Source organism: Aythya ferina, assembly GCF_964211825.1.
Source record: "Aythya ferina genome assembly, chromosome: 19".
Taxonomy (NCBI): Eukaryota; Metazoa; Chordata; class Aves; order Anseriformes; family Anatidae; genus Aythya; species Aythya ferina.
The window spans coordinates 9,267,155-9,288,025 of NC_140309.1; the positions used below are offsets into that span (position 1 = coordinate 9,267,155).

Genomic DNA, 20,871 nt, shown 5'->3' on the forward strand with positions numbered 1-20,871 from the left:
TGGAAAAGAAATTCTCTGAAGACAACATAGGGGTAATTGGCCTTGGTAATTGCTGCATTAGCTACAAGTTTATTAAGGGCCACAAAAGAAAATGCCATCCCAGTGACCTTTGAGGTTGCGTTTCACAGCATGTTTTCTACATGAGAACAAATGATGAAACTTCAGTATTTCTGCCAAGTGAGTGGTAGCTATGGTGAAGATTTATTGGTGTAATCTGGTAATCTATGGGCCTAATCATGCAGTTATAGAGTTGTGTGCCATTTACTCAAAAAGGCTGAAGTGATCTAGCACTGTGTGGACTGTGGTGAAGGAGTGCATTTTGTCATCAGCAAGGTTAGAAGATATACAGCCTATTTAGCAGACTGTAAAAGGCAGAGACAAGAACTAGTGGTTCTCAGAATAGCAGATTGTTACACAGAATGTTACAAGGCTCAGAGAGTTAAGAAATTGGGACTGTCAAATGCACTCTAATTTGAAAGCCATTAGAATTATCCTATTTTTTTTTTTTAATTTCTCCAATAATTATTTATATTTTCTATTTAATTTATGGAAATAATGGAAGTCATGCTCACTTCATCTCTTTCAGAACACCAAACAGAAGTAGAGTAATAATATAATATTGACACATTTAAGTGTTGGATTCTTTAGATGAGAGCAGCATGCTCAGGATGTATTGTGCCTGCAATGTGCCTGCATTCCCTTATCTATATTAAATTTTATTCAACAATTAAGAAGTGCTAATAAAAATGCATATTTCAGTTGCTCTATTTTAGGTAAACATAATATGGTACATGTTTTCTAAGCAATGCACATTGGTTAGCTGCTCAGCTCCATTTCTACTGATAGAAATAAAGGTGGCAAATGCTTTGCTTCTGTTAGTTAAGCTATCCATGCCAGAACTAGCATGCTGTCCAGCACAGGCAGGGAATGAAATTGATAACTGAAAAATTAATCAATACTTCTTCTTGTAATCTTTTGGCTAAGAACAAATGCAGCTTCAATTCACCATCCAATGCATTCCCTAGCAAGAATAGTATCAGCCTGGGTCCATGTGCAGCTGGAAGCAGTGAGGGAGCAGACACATCTCCTTGTAGCATATTGTCTCTCCCAAGGTGACAGCTTGCCTGGGAAGCGGAGATTCTGCGCAGCCTACATGCAGCAGGTCTTGGCTCCTGCTCTGGCTGTCAGTTCCAAGTTCCTAAATAGCTATTTAGAGCAGCGGATGAGGTCCAAAAGATGGGCAGTGATGTGTAGATCACCTGAAATGTCATGATTTGACATGACACATTTGCTCCCTTCTTTTCCCAACCTGCTCAGACCTCATAGGTCTGTTTTAAATCAATTTTTCCACCTCTCCCAAGACTCACAATTTAAGCAGAGCAGATGCTCATGAAAACAGATTTATAATGAAGCTGGTAGCCATTAAATGCTAGCCTTACATCAGAGGTGACCTTATTGTAAAGGCATCATACAGTGAATTTATTTTGACTTTGCACATTCTATATCTTGTCACCCACATCACGGAGATGCACGATGTGGCAGCTGAGTCAGTGGTAGCAGGAGGCCTGATGCCTGAGAGTAATGCCCACGTCTCACTTCGTTACGGTTGCACTTTACATCCCAACAGTCTTCAAGCCTCAGGGATATTGCATTCATTACCTCTTTCAGAGGCATGTATTTTACATAAATGGCTGAATGGTGATTAGAATCCCTGACAGAACAGCATTTTATATGGAATGCAACCATGAAAAATACATGCTTAAAACAAAAAAGGCATCTTAGATCCTTCTTCTAATTGATTTAAGCTACAAAGATCAGCTTCCATTTTCCCAGGACACAGGAACTGCCAGGAAGACACAAATTGCATGTTTTCGTATCTCGTAATAAAAACTCTTTGACAGGGGTCGAAACTACAGTTTTCTGTTTCTCAGACATCCTAGTCCTGTGAATGTCATCACTCAGCAGAAGTACATGTACTGCCACCTGATCATAAAAAACAGTTCTGTAACAACCCTCATTTCACGCTACTGATTCCAGCACACCATAAATCAGCAGCACCACAAGTAATGCTGGAAGTAATTGTCTTCTCCAGGGCTCCCCTCTTTTTACAGCCCAGGTGCCACAGCTGTAGCCATATGGTTGGGTACATCCTACTGAAGTCGGTTATAGCTGCACCTCCAACAGTAAATACTTGGAAGGTTGTTTTTTTTTTTTTTTTTTTTTTTTTTTTTTTTAACGCTGCAAACTTGAAAGTGCAGCTTGTAGTGGTTTTCCTAATCTTTAAAACTGTTATAAAAAAATCACCTGTGGCTTAACCCTAGATGCTCTGCAGATAGGAAATGGGAATGCAACTGCTAATTCACTGAAAGCAGCCTGGTATCTCTGCAGGTCATCCCAGGTCCAATCCTCAGACAAGTCTGCCAGCGTGCTACACTCTGACCTGTCCTTCTTAAGTCAATGCACGCTCTTTCTACTGTCTACTGTCTACTTTTCTGAGCAGAGGTTGCCTGTACTGATTGCCAGCTGTGCAAATGAATTAATGCTAACATTTTGGCTCCAGACTCTTTACCTCCCACTGCAGACACAATTTATAGGTACCTGAGCAAGTCAATAGTTACCTCAGCAAGTCATTGGTTGCAATGGGCACTGCCAACTATGACATTTTGTGATTCTGTTGTACTTAAAGAAGCCGCTTCTGGCTCATGTCCCTTCTCTGCTTCATGGAGCTAGAAGCCCATTGTTGACTGGCATGTGCTATAGCTCTCAACTCATAAACACACACATGTAACTTTAGGTCACGGTAAAACAAAAGAAGTATTTGAGTTCTGATGCAGAGACACTTAGTTAGAAAAATAATATAGAAATCCACAGTAGTGATAGAAATACCCAAAATGACTAGCTACATACAAGCGATTTGGGATATCTGACTATTTTTATCAGGTTGGCTCTGCTGCTTAATTTCCCATCTTCAATTATACCAAAAGGACCCATACTTCCTCCTTCATTAATGCATTTAAAGGATTTAATGAGTTACTTCATCAGGTTAATAAATCCCTTCAATAACTTTATTACAGTTTGATACAATTATTCAAGTGGTTCAGCTAACAAATGATCATCATTTATACTTCTTGACAGAATAACTTAGTTAATATATCTGGACCATGAAATACAAAATCTATAAATAAACTATGAGGACGATTGAATCCCCCTCTTTGTGGGGGAGTTTTTATATCTCCAGTTAAGGTAGCACTGAAAATTCTCTGTCTCTTGTGCAACTTCAGGCAAATGCTAAGAACTGCAGGAGACTGGTGCCTCCTAGCAGTATTCTGCATCCTGCTGAGTGCTTAGGAAGAAGGTGAGCTGCTGCAGGACTCTATAAGCAGATCTCTTAAAAACGCATTAGAAAGGACATAGCCTGTATTTATTTTTTTTAATGCTTTATCAGGTTTAAAATCCAGCTTAATAAAGGCTGTTCCATTTCTTAAGGTTAACATATTTAGCTAATTTTGACAAGGTGCAGTGACACCATCAGAAAATAACATTGTATTCTAGAAATTATTTTAAAAGTAAATTGAATTGGTTGCTATGCCATTTTTTTTCTTTGTGGCATCATAGTAAATGATGGCACCAATAGAATAACCTAAGGGGCAAGGATGTTTTCAGAATCTTGAACCTTTGATTGGCCAGTAGTATTACAGTTTCCTATTTCCAGAGTAATAATATTTATGGTAGGTAGACTGCAAGAATGGAACCATACCATTTATTTACTTTACTTGATAGCCACCTCTGGCAAGAACAAATTTCCCATTAATCACCATCTTATCTCTGTAAGAAACAGTTACTCTCAAGGACATCTGTATTATTCCCTTTGTTTTATTAATACAGAGAATAGCACTGCTATGGATCTTCTGACATCGAAATGTATTTATTTTCTATACTTTCTTTTTTAAGGGGAGCCGAAATGCTTAAATAAAACAAGCATTGATCTTTGTTAATAAACAAACTACTGAAGACCCAGATCATAGAGAGGGACATGTGCACTGGAAATCTGAGTACATTTATTTGTTGTTTGTAAAGAAACTGCAAATCACTCTCCTCTGTTTTTTTTTTTTGTTTTTTTTTTTTGTCTGCTGAAACTTCAGTTATGAATTCTGAGTTTCTCCTGGGAATGCAGATGATCTTGTTAACATGTAAGTGCCAGAAATACAGTGCCCTCCAGTCCCGCAGGTCAGGGAAGTGAAGCTAATTTCTAAGCTAAGTCTTTAGCTTGTAATAAAAAAAATCTTATTTCTCTTCCCTTGCACTTGGTCTTTAGTTAGCATTTTTTAAGTGACATATTATGTTGAGCCACAGACTGATTTGTTTTTCTAATTTTTCAAGAATATTGTATCATATATTTTCATATTTAAAAAGGAAATCAATATAAGCCCATCAGGGAACAATATTACACAGACAAATTCTCTTTCATGTGAGAAAAGCATTAGTGGAAATTCTTCTATGAGACAAGATTTGTGAAAGTTTCTCCCTGTCAGCAGGTTTGGTTCTGTTCATGTTCCTAAAACAAAAGATAATTGCAGATGAACACAGGTCTCAGGTCAGCTGAGAAGGACCAAGCTCTTCCTCTAGCAGCCCACTAACTTTTGTGCAATCTGCGTTGAAATAATGGAGCCACAGTTTCCCATTTCCTTTCATTTTGGTTCCAAGTGCCCTGCAGAGCTCAGAGTGGCAGGGCCACTCAAGCACTGTGATTGCAGAGGAGACGCAGGCAGCATTTAATGGTTGCTTTCCTGTGCAGCCACCTCTCAGCTCAGTCTCAGCAAGCGATAACTGTTGGCAGCAGGATCTGCTGATGCTCACGTGTGTTAGACAGAGCAAAGTAAAAGGTCCTGCTGCCAGCCTGCCCTGGGACGCTTTTCTCTCCATCTGTCACAGCTCAGGACACAGAATACAGCCTTGCATTGGCTGTTCTCATCAGTGCCTACTGAAATGTGTCTGTCCGCCCTGCAGGCCTGAGTCTCCTTTCCATGGAAAGCAGACCCTGAAGATGGAGGAAAGGAAAGAAAGAAAACTGCTCCATGCTCTCTAGAGCATGATGGCTCCTCTTCAGAAGTGATCACGTGCTTGGCAGGCAGGAGATGCACCCCATGGCCCAAAAGCAAATATCTATGTTTCAGTAGCACAAGCCTTGCGCAGTACCAGAGTTAGTAGTTTTGCTAGTGCAAGGGGGACCTGTTCACTTTCATTTGCTGTTTAATTAGGTGTCCAACACCATACAATGGCAAAAGACGCTTCCTTTGATGGGATGAGCCACCTAATTGTCAGTTGAAAATGCCGTCGCGCCTGCCTCCTAAATCCACGGGCTGCTCACACAGCAATTACTCTGGAGTCTGTCAAATGTGATTTAACCAGTAATTTGCCTGCAAAGTGAAAGCTGTTGTTTCCAATATAGTAAAGGTTTCTACCCTCTGCCCTGCCCCTGTGTCACAGCTGGGCCCAAGCTATGCTAGTCCTGCCAATCACAGCTGTCTCCTATGGGATTTAAGGTGTGGGTAGGGTTGGCTGAGCCAGGAGAGCAGTGGGAGCCTGGCAAAGACTCTGGAGAGTCTGTGTTGGAGTTTGGCAGGTTGCTGTGTGTCTGTGGGGGTCTAAGGATGCTGTTGGGAGGAACACTCCGTAATGCAGCTGGGTTTTCCTGACTCTAGAGGTGAGTGCAGCCTGGCTTCAGGCATCCTTGCTCTGCTGTGCCTGCCCAGCTCCCTGCCACCCTGCTGAGAGCTGGGATCCCCATTTTGCTGCAGGCACCAGCACCGGCACTGCCAGCCCTACAACACAGCAAGGAGAAATGCCCCAGGCAGGCACTGTGTCTGGGCTGGTTAGTGCATGATAGGGGCTTCCTTCAGGGATGACAAAAATAACTCCATTGCATCTCCATCTTCTTGCATGTTTGAGTTAATAACATTTATGGGGCAGCACAGAAAAAATTAAGTTAATTACATCATTCATCATCTCAGGATACCAAATTACACTGTAACTGAAAGAGATACAGAGAAATGTATCTAATAAACGTAGTGTATTTTGCACAATTTACTTTGCATTTTCCATATGCTGCAAAAAGCACAGGACAGTATGACTTCTTAATGATCATAATGTATGTGCAGAAAGAGCAGTTCCCTGAGGACTGCTGATTAATCAGGGAAATACTCATTTGTTCTGCCAGAAGTGATGTGCATCAAGGCACAGCAAATGATGAATCTTAAATGCATACAGCAGCCATCAGGGTTCAAAAGTTTCCATTCATTTAACTATTTTTCCCTTCAAGAAAGGAATAAGTTTCTGCACAGCACTGGGATATAATGGCACTTGTTCTCCATCCTAATTCCTTTAGGGTTTTGTCTCATGGAGGCATAAAGAGGCCCCACATTCATTTCAGCAGCTGTAAATGTATGCAAGTCAACTTCCAAACTAAGAAATCACTGCTGCTTGCTTAGAGAGGGGGAGGACATAAGGTCCCCACTACAGTATCTGATTACAGTGGAAGGGTCTTGGGAACAAGTTAGATTTAAAGGATTTTTCATCAGGTTTTTAGTACCCTAGAAACACTGCATGCCCACTGACTGCAGTCCTTCCCACACTCCATCTCAGTCATATTAATTTTGTGGTTTGGCACGGTTGTTGCCACTTTGAAGTTTGCTACCTGGTGTTTGCTAGTAACGATGTGCAACTTCTGTGCTGCACACGTATTTCTCTATAGTGTTCATTTGCAAATGAGCCACAGAGAGAACAAACTAAAAGCAGATGTGTCATACTTTTCTCTGTACATTTGGAAGCTCAGTCGTGGAAATGTCTTTGTCAAATAAATGAATTCCAGGTCACTGGGATAAACAGATGCAATAAAATACTTGTATGCAGAAGAAACCCATATGAAAATGAGATCCAATAACTCTTCAAGGAAATTGCTGTGTAAGAGATCCAACTTTGAGGCTTACCTCAGGCTTTTACATAACATGATAGTTAGTACTTTAAATTGGAGAAAATGTGATGGGATCTTTCAGCTTTTTTCCACTTGCTTTTTCAATTTCATGGGATCAGCAGAAAGTGAAGGGAACCAAAGCTGAACCAAAAAAAAAAAAAAAAAAAAGCTGCACTTTTGAATCCAGTGCTGCCTGAGCACACAGTGGGGAATTTTTTTGGTGGAGAAAGGAGTATGTCTTCCCCCTTATGGGCATCCCAAAATTGTCAGAAAATGTGGATTTTTTGTTTTCAAAATAGCATGAGATAGAGGAAAAACAGAAATAAATGGGAAGGCTGAAACATAATTGGAAAACAGCAGATATTTAGTTTGGCTCCTGATTTATTAATGCATTATAGTTATGCACTCAGGAATGAAACCTCACTTTAAATGTTTTCCAATTCTAGCAGGGATTATTTACAGGAAATAAAAACAGTTAAAGAATTGGAATAAAAGCCTGCCTGTACTGAGTTGACAGGAGTGTTGCCACTGACCTCATTGGGCCAGGTTTTGCCCCCAGATATCTACAGAGAACCACAGTTCTCTTGCAATACGACTAGCAGATTAATATTCAACAACCACAGGCATTTTCAAAGCTGCAGTGACAAAGTACTTAAAGTTTATCTTCCTCTACACAGTCCTTTATTTTTATTTGGTTGGCCTAAAAACTCTGCTCCACGGTTTTGCTTTTTAATGCAAGACAGACGCTGATCCATGCTCCATTTTAGCCCAATGTGGCCACTCCCACTTGGCGTAAGCACCCCTTAAAATTATTTTCCCTCTATGTTTGTTATAACATTTTTTCCTCTGAGATATCTGCTTTTGCAGCAGCAACTTTAAGGCATTCCAGGCTACTGAAGAACTACAAAATCAGCACTGTGCTCTTTGATATCATGAAGAACATGCTTCTTTAACCCTGTCCTTCAAAAACCCATAAGCAGTTGCTGTACTTCATCAATTTGCCATATGCTTTTACAAGGAACATTTTGCATCTGTCACCATAATACAGGAGAAATGCCAGCTTTGGAGGAGAAAACATTAACTAATTTACACAAAGCTTTAGGTGGTCTATTAGCCCAGCATAAAAACAAGAACATGTAATTACTGGATCTACAGACAGAAGTAAATTTGATTGACTACAAAGAAGGATCAAGTGGAGCAATTAACAACAAAACGCAAGTAAACTCTTTTGATTGGGAACCCAAGGCCTGGCTGAATGGTGCTGATAGCACAGTATCTCTCTCTGCTGTCCCAAGAGATGTAACTGCAGAAAAAACTTTAACTCCATGCAAACAGTTAAACTTCTCTCAACAACAGTGCTCTGCTATATGCAGCTGTTGAGGACTACTTGGATTGCAGAAGATACAAACCAATAGCTGTATAGCCAGTATGTAGTCAGTTCAGCACAGTAGTCTTCTAACAGTATCTGCATCGTTAATTCTGTCAAATCATTCTTTCTGCTTTGTTTTTGGACAGGGCTAGGAGCCATGGTTGCTCTTCTGTGGCTGATGCTATTTTGGGAGCATAGTGTCTCTCACCACGTACGTGACTGGGCAGTGCAGGAGATGCTGTTCTAAAAGTGTGATTGAATAGTTACTTCATAGGCTTAAGTTCATCAAGATACTTCTAACTGGTTAGACACAAGTGTGCTGTTAAACTTAGAACGACAAAATCTGTCCAAAAGAAAAGCATCTCCACTTTCCAGCTCCTCAGCCCCACAGGTTAATTGCAAGTCTTTTGGCAATGCCTGTGGTAAGGCAGGAAGCTGGGGTGTTTCTGTCACAGTTTCTGTTCATTATTTGATTTAATGCTCTCTATGAGCAATTGCATCTCAGTGTTTGTAATAAGAAAATGTCATAAAAGTACCTGCTGCCTGCTTCAACATCTTTTGGCTTTGACAGTTCAGATTTACAGCTTTAATTCAGCAGTGTGGAAGTCTGGTATTCTGTACACAGTGAAGGGCTGAAGGAATGTTATTTTATAAAATGACTTACCTGTGTTCAGTGACCCATGGAGGATCAAACTCCTCAGCCCTTGTACGATGACTTGCAGATAAATTTGTAGTCCAGATTGCCCAGTGCCAAATTACAAAGTTAACCCCCTGTATGTCCCGACTCAAATGTTTTGCCTCCATAGAATGAAGAGTGGAACTTTCAGCAGCTTAAGTAAACAAGTGCTTGACTGGACTCTCTTGGCCTCTTCTCATAAAATCTCTCAAGCTTAATTTCTCAATCATGTATACAACAAACTGCATTTTAAAATTGTGATCTCCCTTTCTTACATTTCTACAACTTAGGTTGGATATTAGGAAGAACTTCTTTACTGAAAGGGTTGTTAGGCATTGGAATGGGCTGCCCAGGGAAGTGGTTGAGTCACCATCCCTGGAGGTCTTTAAAAGACGTCTAGATGTAGAGCTTAGTGACAGGGTTTATTGGAGGACTTGTTAGTGTTAGGTCAGAGGTTGGACTAGGTGATCTTGGAGGTCTCTTCCAACCTAGATGATTCTGTGATTCTGTGACTTTTTTTCCTAACAGTTAATTTGCTGAGGGATGGTGTAGCTAGAATAAACAAACAATTATCAGTGAATCCAGCACCTGCATTGTTCTTGCTGCTTTTTGGACAACTTCAGAACAGGATGACTGAGGCTCCTTCTATGGGCAAGAGATACAGGCAGTGTAGAGGACACAGCTGTATCCATGCCGTGATCTTGCATACTCTGACACAGCTCCAGGTGTATTTGGTATTCTCCTTAAAGCCTCAACCCACCACTGAGTCAGAAAAACTAGCTTCCTCTCTCCAGACTAATATAAGTAGGATTTAGGGGCTTGAATTGTGACATCTGTTGCCTGCCCCTCACACCACTTCCCTTATCAGCATTGACACAAACCATTTTTCCAGGGAATTCATCTGAGTGAGGCAGTATATTGCTGGTTTTGGGGTCAGTGCCAGGACAACCTGTGTGCTGGGAGTAGGTCAGCTTTTGTGTGCAAGGCAGACAGCTGTTTTTATCAAGTAGTTTCTATAGCAATCATAGAATGATAGAATCGTTAAGGTTGGAAAAGACCTCCAGTGGCAATTTGACTTTCCATGCATTTGTGTTTATTGAAATGGTTTATAAAATACTGATAATAAATAAATAGTGCACTGAGCACTGTTACACATGTATAAGGCTGCCACAGTGTGCCTAGCACAGGCCTGGATTGCTAAAGACTGAAAGAGACTGTCAAAGAGAAATGTAAAAATTTCACCTATTTAAGAAAAGATTAGATCTTTTCTCTCAGTTCTGCATCTAAATCTATGAAATCTGCACACCTTGACCCATGAGGAGGATGCCAGGAAGGTGGGACATGCCATGAGCACCCATAGCATAGCAGGAGTTGGAGTATGTCCGTCAGAGCAAGTATGGTCCTATTACTCCTGATAAGCAGGTGATCCAGCACTTCATTGCACAGAGGCAGTAAGGCCAGATGCAAGGTGCACCTTTACACACAAAGCCTGCAGCCCACATTTTGCAGCAGTCACTACACAGAAACTGCACATCTGAAACACATGCTCGTCCAGAGCTAAGTGCCTGCATGAAAGGCACTGACACACACCACTTGGGAGACCCTGGACAAAACAGCTATGGGATTTCCTTTAGGAAAAGAGCCTTGTGTGGCTGTCACACACAAGACAATGTCACCCTGCTGAGCACAGTGGGTTAGGGGGAGGTGAGTAATGAAGCATTAAGCAGAGGTGAAGGGAGGCAGCACCCAGCCATTGCCCAGACCATCCCACACCACAGGGAGAGGCCAACTTTGACACTTTTGCTCCTTTTGCAATCAAATTTGAGTCCTGCATCTCTGTTGCTGCTGTGTTCCCAGGGGTCACATTTGGGGCTGTCATAAAATGCAGGCACGCCAGCATTTCAAATGTCCCCAATCTGTGCCGTATATGCAGCTGTTTAATGAGGCCTGCTGTCATTACAGCAAAATGACTCAAGGACTTTCTTAAAAAAGCTTCTTATTTATAGTGCCATAGATTACCTCAATGCCTTTTTACTGGGAGGTCCTTTGAAATGCTATGCAAATGTTATAAAATACTCCTGAAATAATGTGAATTTAAACAGAATCTAAAAAAGAAATCATAAATCCTGGTTGGAAGAGAAAGCATTCATTGAAATCTGCTGAAATCTTCAGCAAAGTAGTATTTTTATTAAAATATTCTCTTCTAATCATATCTCTATGATTCTATGATCTCTGACTTCTGTTGGCACATCAGTCTCTTTCCATCCTTTCCATCACATTTCTGTGACATCCTCACTTTTTTTTTTTTTTTTTTTTTGTGTGTGTGTGTAAAATACAGACTAAACTTCAGTGTTGTGTCCCTATTTTTGCTGTTGTTTTCTGTTATGGCATAAGTTTCAGTTTGCACTTCAATCTGTCATGGAGATACGGAAAATTTGATTCGTACCAACCTCTGTGTGTATTAGTGCAGGCTTTCTCTCACCAGATTAACAATAGTTAATACTAAATAATAAATAGTAGTTAATAGTCAATTAGCAGTAGTGGAGATGAGCCCTCCATGCATCCCTGTTTGAACAAGAAAAATATTTGAAGTATCTACTTGGTGAAAAGAGGAGATATCCAAGACACGCTGATTTAAGTCCTCGTGTTCCTACAGCGGATAATTACAGGTGGAATCTTAAATGGAAATGTATTTATCAGACTTGGACCTGCTGCCAGAGCCCTTCCCATCAAAACTCAAACAGCATCAGTAAAGTGAATTTGTAATGAGAGAGGTTCCATTTAGCCTCTAAATCTTTTTTTTTTTTTTTTTTTTTCCTTAGGTATCTATATTTTAATGGAATTAGTATGCTTTTTAATGTAGGAGACATTTTGATGATCTTAAATACAGTCTCTAATTAAACATTCTGTAATTAAACTTGTTGGTTTATCTATGTAAAATGCCAAGGAATTAGAGCAAGCCTTATGCCTCCAGGTTAAGCCCTACTTGAACTCAAAGACACACGGGGAAGACAGCGTCTAACACCAGGTCTCATCTGATAAAGCAGTTGTGAGAGCAGGAGGATGCCTGTATACCAGAGAGCCCATGCAGCTGCAGTGGGGCAGAGCAAAGGAAAGCCCACGCATTTGTGCTGTGTCAGGGCTGATGGGCTCAACGTGCTCCCAGCAGCCTATGTGCCTCCTGGCCTGGCTCAGTTGGAAACTCCTGCCTCTCTGGACTTCTTACTCATTTACTTTTTCCGTAACCTTTGATGAGATTCCCAAACGTGATGTGGCATTTGTGAGACATAGACATCATTTTAATCAGAAAAGAATATTTCGGCAAACATGCAGGTGACATAAGCACACTGGGTTTTGAATGTCTTTATCCTTACATGCCAACATATATTATTGCATCCCAGAAAAATACCTTCTAAATTATCATTTTAATTAATTTGTGGAGGGTCTGTCTCATAGAAAGATTTATGCTATATTCATCTTTGTTTGCTATATCTGTAAAACATCCATTATTTTTCCATTGTGTAAGTGATCTCATTTCTGTTGGTTTCCCTGCAACACAGTGCCATGTTCATTCCTTCTTATAAAATCTCAGAAAGAAAAGCAATTTGTAAGAGTGACAGAAAAATGGCTTCTCATTTGTGTACACTACAGCAATCTGACACACAGAAAGAGGCTCTGGTGAGTTTCACAAGCCCTAATTCTCACTGAGTTTCAAGCAATCCAGATTTAAAAAAAATCACGTCAACCAATTCGATCATAAAGATTCTAATTCAGCACAGGTTAATTGAGAAGTCAGATTTCCTGCTATCACTTCTGGAGAGGAGGGAGATAAGCGAACACAATGACTCTTTATCAACAATATGGGGACTTCATTTAGGGAGAGAGCATTAGGTTACAGGCTAGAAGATTAGTAGCAATCAGACTGCTCTCAGAAAAGAAAATGCACTGGGTAATAAAGATAGAAGGCATGAAGCTGGATGCATAGAAATGAGGTTTGATGCCAAATATTACAGGTCAGATCCGAGCTATCTGTCAAGTTGGCACCAATCATTGCCAATGCACAATTATTATTATTCACCTGTGATCAGGTCATTTACCACTATCAAGTCAATGGCTCCACCCACCTATTCCATTTGCAAATGGCATTTTAATGAAAAAAAAGTCTATCTATTATCTATCTGAGATCACTAACCATTGTATTATAGCATGAAATAAATTTACTTTTTCCCAATCACCCATAAAAAGATATCAGCTGTTATTCTGTTTCTGAGACATAACCCCATAAATCTGAGTGCAGTTCTGCATTTAAAGCTGGCAGGCTTATTTTTCCTTTTTCTTTGTGTACCATGTGTTTTCCATACCAAAAAGTGCCTGTTTTGTTGTAAGTGACAGAAGGAGAATTTAAAGGGATGCTGGAGGATCATAAAGACTCCCCTCTACCCAATCCCAGGCATGCTTTCACCTTATTGTTCTGCTGACTAAAGAATTAGAAACTATTAATATTGTCTCTGCTGGCAGGTCAGAAATATACTTATTCTGTAGTCAAGTAGATTAATCCGAAGGGGGAAATAACCCTGCAAAGCCCTGCGAAAGCTCGCTGTCTCACCAATCCATTTTCTAAACCCAGATGTTTTCAATCTGTTAAGTGTTAATCTCACAATATTTCTTTTTATGCTTACTGAAACAATTTTAACATGTTTTGAGCTATTAGAGAATCCGTGCTATTAGTGCAGTTATTATTTTATTATTCTTTATGAAGGAGCCTTTTGAACAAAACCCATCTGTGAGTTTGTCAGTCCGTTGCTCACATTGAGGCATGTTAGGACCTCTTGCCATTGGCTTTTCTGATGGGCTCTGGATACTGCCCAACTTTGGCTATTCTTTTCAAAGGAGCATATACTGCAGTCAGAGGCAATATAATACGTACTAGGTAAATTACAGATTAAACACTGGCGTTCTATGATGAGAGCCTGAACGAAGCAAGATTTAGGCTTCAAACAAGATGATTGAAGGGCTTGGTCCTGGGAAGATATTGAGCACTTGTCCCTTCTGCATATCGGCAGGGAATTTTGGATGCTCAGTGCCCTCCCTTGAGAGGTGATCTGAGTGAAACAGTTAAGCTACAAAGCAGTTATTACAACGCTATATCCAATGACTAATTGAGGTTCCTGGGCAGACCAGAATGAGTAGGCAGAAGTTGACGTCAGAGGAACTGTATTGCAGAGACCATGACGAGTATGTAGAATAGGTTTGCAAATGAAGGCACTGGAATCTAGCCTTGGATATACTCCAGCAAAAACTTAGTAACTCTACAAAATGTAGTTAGTAGTTTTTCCTGAAAATTTAATTGATTTTTTTTCTTTCTTACACACATCCATCTTATGTCTTATCTTGGCATGACTTTCGTCTCTTCTGATAAAGAGATGGTTTGAAATAAGACAGCTAAACTGTGAGTTTTAAGCTGAGACCTCTTCTGTGATAGGTGCTGATGGGCCCTGCTATCTGGGCTTGCTGTGTGAAGAATAATGGCTTGTGAAAGGAAGGTTACGAATAAGGTTATGAAACAGCTCAGGAAGCCTTGCATTTCATGTCAAGGATCTTAAAGGTTATAGGAGGGCTGCAAAACTTCCCTCTGGAGCTGCTGACAGATCTGTGTCATGATTATTACCTGATTTTGATAAATCATGTTGATCTACCATTTGCAAAGGCTTCAAAATGCTGTTTGTGAGTCATGGATTCCTGTGAAATACTGGATGAATTCCATATGAAAAAAAGAGCTTATGCCTTCCTACATGTCCTGCTGGCATATATACTGCACAGAAACTAGCCTTTGCCATCTGAGGGAGGGACTTTGCCCCTAGGGAGCTGCCCAGCCTTCATGTTTGGCACTTGAAGGCTTTTCTCCATTTGTATAGTGTGTGGAGCCTCTTCCATTTTGTGAATCTCCATAGACATCCCAGATGTCCTCAGCCATTTAGCCCCTGAATCCTTAATCAAAGTCCCTTTGCACAGCAGCAAGCTGTAGATTTTGTCTGTGGGAACTGGCTAGGAGAGAATACGTGTAGCTGCAGGCAGCTGTGCTTACGCACACAGGGTGAGGGGGTTATCGTTGGGTTTAAGGATGCTTCTTTCATTAGTTTGGTAAGAGATGAGGGAGAGGAATCAGTTTAAAAATAAAACGAGGATTTTTCAACTTGTCCTTAGCATTTATAGGGCTTCCTTTGCCTCACAGACAGATCGTCGAAGAGAAGATGGAAAGCTGTTCATCCTTATTTCTTGTGCTTTTAGTTCAGATTTTCATTGTTTATACTACTTTAAGCAAAATAACTGTTGTGGAAATGCAGTCATTTAAAAAATCCAGCCTACTAAGCCTTAAACAGCAAAGACATGTCCTGCTATGTTTGTTCCTTTGTTGTTGCTATGGCATTACCACACATTTTTCCATGTAGGAAAGGAAATCCCATGGAGACCAGATAATAAAGGCTTGAATTTCCAGGGCACAGTGTCTGTCTCGCCTCTTGACCTGTTTGACACCCTCTTTCACCAAACCTGCAGTCATTGTATCCAAATAAACAGGCAGCCATCAAAGGAAATATTTTAAAAGGATCGCTTATGGTTAGCCTTGATGAAATATACATTGGAAAACCTGCATTTTAATCACATTTGGAGTTCTGCCTTTCAAAATGCAGGTTTTGTTTAACTACATCAGACTTGTCATTCACGGAAGTTTCCTTCCGTAGGATGCCTGCATTTAAAAGTCAAGTTAACGAAACCCAAACAAATTTCCCAGGAGGCCATAACAAGCTAGACAAGCATCTCACACACTTGGTGTCTGACCTCTGCACTCTACCAGGTGTGTCTGCCTGCTACTGCAAGTGTCTGAGTTGCTGCATATTTATTCAACATCACCAGGTCACAACAGGGTGCTATGAGGTTTCATCAAAATATCATCACTGCATATTGCTTGCTGGGGTAACCGTGGCTTAGACCTTTCATATGGTGTGACACTAGTTTACAAAGATTATTCCTGTGTCCTAGCCAAAGTCTGCTCTGTCATTCTAGGTTGCACATGATCACTGTGCTTTGGTTTATTTTAGAAATACCTATTTCCTAGTGTTACCTGAAATTATCCTTTGCAAAAATCTTGAAATTGATGCATTAATACAAGTTCATAAAATGCTCTGGGACATTCATCCCATGTGGTTTTTCATTCAGGCTAAGATACATGGTAGTTGTCATACTCAGTACCATTGATCTTCAACTTATTTTATTATATACATGGTTGTAATTTAAGTGTCCTTTGTTGAAGACAGGGAAGAGAGAACAGTTCACAACTGACTAAAGAGCAAATGCCTCAGATTCAAAATTGTTCTGATGCACAGTGGCATGGTGTATTTTGGGACATATATCTTGGCCTTCATTTGTTGTCTGTCATACACTGCTGTCATTTTTCTGTAACATAATTCAAAGGCACTGGCCTAGCAATCCTGGTATAGTAATAGTGCCTTGTATCCTCTCAGCTTTCAAAACCACATATCCATATTGCATATAGGATATTGCAGCCATAAGCCATATCCAGCCAGCACAGGTTAATCTGCCACAGGCAACATATGGCTTGTGGCCTTCCAAATTCTTTAGACAGTACAGGAAAACAAAAAGCAGCCTTGCAGACTTAATGGACCTTTAATGGGTTTGATGGATTCTGCATCAGCAGTTTCTAATGGAACAGTTAAAGAGGAAAAATTTCTTTCCCATAGAGATTCCTAGGAGAAAGTGAACTGACGGTGCAAAGGCTCCTATTTGCAACACTTTAATGCTGTGCAAGAGAACTCAATGACAGGACTCAAAGTCTTTGGCTTCTCTGAGATGTCATTGAATTTTCAGGGGTTAGTAACTGAGCCATGTCCGTGCCATAAGCTTGTCACGTACTGCTGCACCGGTAAACCCCATGAAGCCAATGACCTCCTTGATCAGGGCCATTTAACTCAATCCCTAAAGCTGGTGAAGAGGGGGTGCAGAAACTGAGGCTAAAAGTCTGCTCCTGTGCCTAGAGGGCAACTGTGTTTTTAGATGGGGGGTTGTTCTGTAGTGATCAAAAACAAGACAAAGGCTAAAATTCCTTTGTTGAATCCAGACTGGCAGCAGCAATAATATATTCTTCTAGTCACATATCTTTGCCTTTGTTATTTTTGCATAATCTTTTAACTTCAACTATTGATAAATAAAATGGCTTACAAATCAGAAAGTAAATCACCATTCTCCACTAAGCTACTACTGTGCCTTTCATTTGTAAGGCAGTTTTCAAACTTGTTTTTTTAATCAGTTTGTCTGACATTTTGTTTTTCTACTATTATATATGGGCTGTATCTTATGAATGGATATGTAAAATACTTTAATTCCAGTTGTTGCAGTTTCGCAGATGCCCTCACACAAAAGCTTTCTCCAAGTAGAACATTCAGGTACAGAGTTTGTTCTCAGTTGTGCTGATACAAATTCATCCATCATTCACTGAGATCAAAAGGGCTTTCCTCAGATCTAGAACCATTTTCAACGTTTAAGAAAAAATCTGAGCAATACTCTTCTCAGAGTGTACATCACCACCTCCCAGCAGCATGCTTTGAAGATGGGGTTAACTCACTTATCCAGTGTCCTCAGCTCAGTAACTGAACCTGGTGCTTCTTGTTGCAAGGGATTACCAAATGCATTCAGCTGTGATTTGACTGCTTTAGTAATAATATGTCAGAAACATGGCCCCATTTGTGCTGGACGGATTTTGTAACATTTGCTTTCCAAGATTTTGGATGCACCCAGTCGTTTGCAAACAATGGTGTTGTTGCATATACTAGAACTCAGTGACTAATTAAAGCAAGTATTAGTCCTCTTTTGATGGCAGGTGTTAACTTTTTTCCTGTGAGAGAGCAGGCTATCACTAAAGCAAACCTGCAGCTCTTAAGCCTTTGCTTGCAAAAACTGTCACCAGATGCCAAAAACCTTGCCAATTATTACTCTCTGTTTCACAGGTTCCTCTGATCTCTGAGCTTCTGACTTCACACCTGAGTATGGAACAGACAATGTGTGAAAACAAGAGCTTTGTTGCTAAGGAGCATTTAGTATGTAATTTTGCCATTTATTTTCATATACTAAATGATAGTTCATTTCTTAGGAAGAAATGTGTAATGTGGTTCACAGCAGCTGTAGGTAAGGTGCAGTAGGAGAGGGAAAGAGCAGTGCCTAAAAGCTCCTGCACTTGCACACTGTCTTGTTGGGGCCAGACCTGGTGCCAGAGCAGCAGCTGGCCCATGGGAAGCCTCAGCATGGAGGCAGCGTGGGCTCTGCCACTTGCAGGCTGAATGGGTTTCATTTTTCATCTCAGCACATGGAAATGGTATGGTTAATTTGTATGACATCGTTGTGACAACACAGAGCTGTGAAGATGACGGATGTCACAGAAGCCATTACAGGGCAGTTTGTCAAAGATGACTACAAACACAGCACAAGGCAAAAGACACAGTTTTGTGTGTGTAAATGAGGCAATTACAACCAGAGGCATGCAGGGCGCATATTTGCAAAACTACAGCTCTCTTGTTTGAAGATGTGCCTCTCAGCCACATTATGCAGGGCTTTCCAGGCTTGCCTGGTTTTGCATTCAGGCATAGAGAGTAGGTGGGATCTGCTCAGCCCAAATTGATGCTAGAGGCCTTGCACCACAAGGCCAACAAGTTTTGCTGGTGCTCTGCCGGACCCAGCACAACTCCTCCCTGTTTTAACCACAAAGTTCCCAAAGACCAGCCTTTCCTGGGGGTGGAGAGCAATCCTGCACAAGGCCTTCAAGAGTAATTTATCCTTATTTAGAAAGGCGTGTTATTCTAATGGCATTCCATGCAAGGCATGATACAGTTTAAATGTTCTTCACTGGTTACAAACGTGACCTTCATTAACTCAGCTTTGTGTGCCTAGATCTACAGGAACAGCTCATTGCATTTCAATTTAATTTAATTTGAATGATAATTTAAAAGTTGTTTGATGCAAATGCGACCATCTGCATCCTTGCAGCTGACACAATTTTTAAAAATGAGTTTATTGGCAGGGGTAGGAGGAGCTTGATGGAAAATGGGAGCTAGGGGCCTTACAAGCACCCCTTAGAGCACCCCAGGAGGAAGCTGTGAGGATTGGGGCTGGGGGGAAGAGGTGCTAAGTCACGGAGAGGAGCTGTTGTGGGTTCTCAAAGCTGTGCGTGGCCATGTAGGCATGGAGAGATGTCATCAAGCAATCCCAGCTCATGGTACTGCTCGTCATCTGAGTCATGGTAACTACCCTTTGGGCAAGTCAGCCAGAGCTGCCCTGGCACAAACTGTGTGGTAGCTTAAGCTGCTTGGGAGAGCTGAGCCATGTTCTTTGCTGCCTCGTAGGTGGCACTCCAGTGCCTTGGGCTAGCTCTTGCTATGGATTTAATTTCTGTCCTCAGACTAAGAGCTTACATTCTTAGCAGCACCTGTCAGAGCTCACAGTGACTTTGATGGGAGAGAGGTTGTAGGAAAAGCTCTATGTCCTTGCTATTGGCAAAATCTAAGCTGTGCCTGTGTATCTCTCCCTTCTTCTGTGGGCTGTGCAGTCCTGGACACTCAGGGATAGTAAATAAAAAACAGTGCTAATTGCTGTTTGTTCAGTCACTCTTCAGCTACCGAACTTCAAATAACTTGGTAAGACTGAAACCCTGACATGTTGCACTGACTCTTCTAGAACTCACTCTGTATTGAATACTGACTTTGTCCTAAAGTGATATGATAAAGTGATTTCTGTGACCAAATAAAGACCTTGAAAAGGCACCAGAGGAACTATTTTGCTCCTAATGCTTCCTTGCTTGCAGAATTGCTCAGGTAGGACAGAAGGGGAGCTCCTTGCCCAGCCCTCATTTAGATCAGCAGCAGTTCTCCTCTCCAGGGAGCAGTGTAGGATGTTTGGAGAGTAGCTTCCCATCTGGGTCCACCAAAGCCTACGGGATCTCCACTGAAAGGGCCAGTGAAGGGGAGAGAGCTGTGGAGGTATTAAAACAAATTGCTTTCTGTCCTGTACTCTGAAAACCTTCTGTATTTCCAATCATGCTTTTTTGGCACCTGTGTGCAACAGCCATTGAACTGGTGCTCATGGGAATGTCATTGAAAGCTTTTAGCTAAATTTGCAGGCATCATCTCCCTTGCTGTTGTGAGCCTGGATGAAGGAAATGAGAAAATGACCCTTTCTAATATGGAGCGGTTGGCATAGCATTGTCTGTGGCTCAGGAGACCTGGGTTTAATTCCGAGTACAGCCCCGTGCTCCTGAGAGGCTTAATTCTCTCTTCTGATTTCTAGTGAAACTGCAGCATTACCATTCCTAAAGAGGCAACTGTGCCAATCTCTGCTCTTTTTGGGGGTTAGCACTGTGTGCTGCCATCTTCTTAAAAGCAAAAAAAAATGAGCGTGTGCTACTTCAGCATAGTGGAATTGTAAGTGGGGTTTATAGCAAAGCTCCATGAGAAGCAGATCCTTTATTAAAATGAGCATGCTTATTATGAACGGTAGCGTTTATTGTCTTAGACCTAGGAACTGGATGAAATATTGTTAGAAAAATATTGCAGCAGCTTTCTGTGGCAAAGACTTAGCTACTGATGCATTTATGTAACGTTTTTCTTGCCTTTCATTTAAAGCCACGCTTTCTGCCATTTCTCTTGTGCTCGCTAAATTGGGACATGAGAAATCACATCTTTGGCAGCAAGAGCAATTGCCTAGAACTCCCCATACGGCTCAGCTTTCTTGTTGTGTTGTGTTTCGCATGCCTCTGAGCTGCATTAATGGTCACTCAGGAACACCAAAGCTTGG

The 20,871-nt window shown here is 41.0% G+C and overlaps 2 protein-coding genes across 2 annotated transcripts in view; one reads left to right on the plus strand and one right to left on the minus strand.

Annotated features, from left to right (window-relative positions):
• Window positions 1-20,871, minus strand: part of LHFPL7 (LHFPL tetraspan subfamily member 7) — a 65,344-nt gene that overhangs the window by 11,341 nt on the left and 33,132 nt on the right. The window lies entirely within an intron of this gene.
• LOC311421464 (uncharacterized protein) overlaps window positions 5,497-20,871 on the plus strand; it is a 50,521-nt gene continuing 35,146 nt past the window's right edge. The window contains exons 1-2 of the transcript XR_014684878.1: window positions 5,497-5,704; window positions 18,036-18,125. The gene's annotated coding sequence lies outside the window, so the exon portion shown is untranslated. The remainder of the gene's footprint in view (window positions 5,705-18,035; window positions 18,126-20,871) is intronic.